General features: G+C 52.4%; 1 protein-coding gene across 1 annotated transcript in view; it reads left to right on the top strand.

The window, feature by feature from the left end:
* The window catches only part of foxp2 (forkhead box P2), a gene marked incomplete in the record, with an annotated part of 99,674 nt that overhangs the window by 81,130 nt on the left and 18,141 nt on the right, over positions 1–403 (top strand).

Raw genomic sequence — 403 nt, 5'->3', positions numbered from 1 at the left:
TGTGTGTGTGTGTGTGCACGCCTACTTGCTTGTCTGTTTCTCTGTGTGTTTGGTGCTTGTGTGTGTATATTAAGGGCGTAAGGGTGGGGGCCTGAGCCTTTCACATGGTCTAGTCCCTGTCACTCCCTGCGAATTAGATTGATGATAGGCGATGGCTGGGGCCACTAACTGGACCGGGGAGGCGGGGCCACCTGGCACCCTGTTTGGAAGACCCCTTCACCTCTCAGCAGCTGCTGGCTGCGCTCCATCCCCCTAACAGTGTCCACAGGACTTTGAGCAGACACTCAGGACCACCTAATTTATGGCCCAACTAGCTTGTTACTGTCAGAGTCCTGCTGACCTAAATTTCGCTATTGACAAAAAGATGAAATGCTATTTGTTTTGCCTGACCTGTCTGGACCCT

Source organism: Morone saxatilis, unplaced genomic scaffold (assembly GCF_004916995.1).
Source record: "Morone saxatilis isolate NCDOM2014 unplaced genomic scaffold, NCSU_SB_2.0 Contig10, whole genome shotgun sequence".
Classification (NCBI taxonomy): Eukaryota; Metazoa; Chordata; class Actinopteri; family Moronidae; genus Morone; species Morone saxatilis.
Note: the sequence above shows the minus strand (reverse complement) of the source record. Positions and strands in the feature narration are given on the sequence as shown.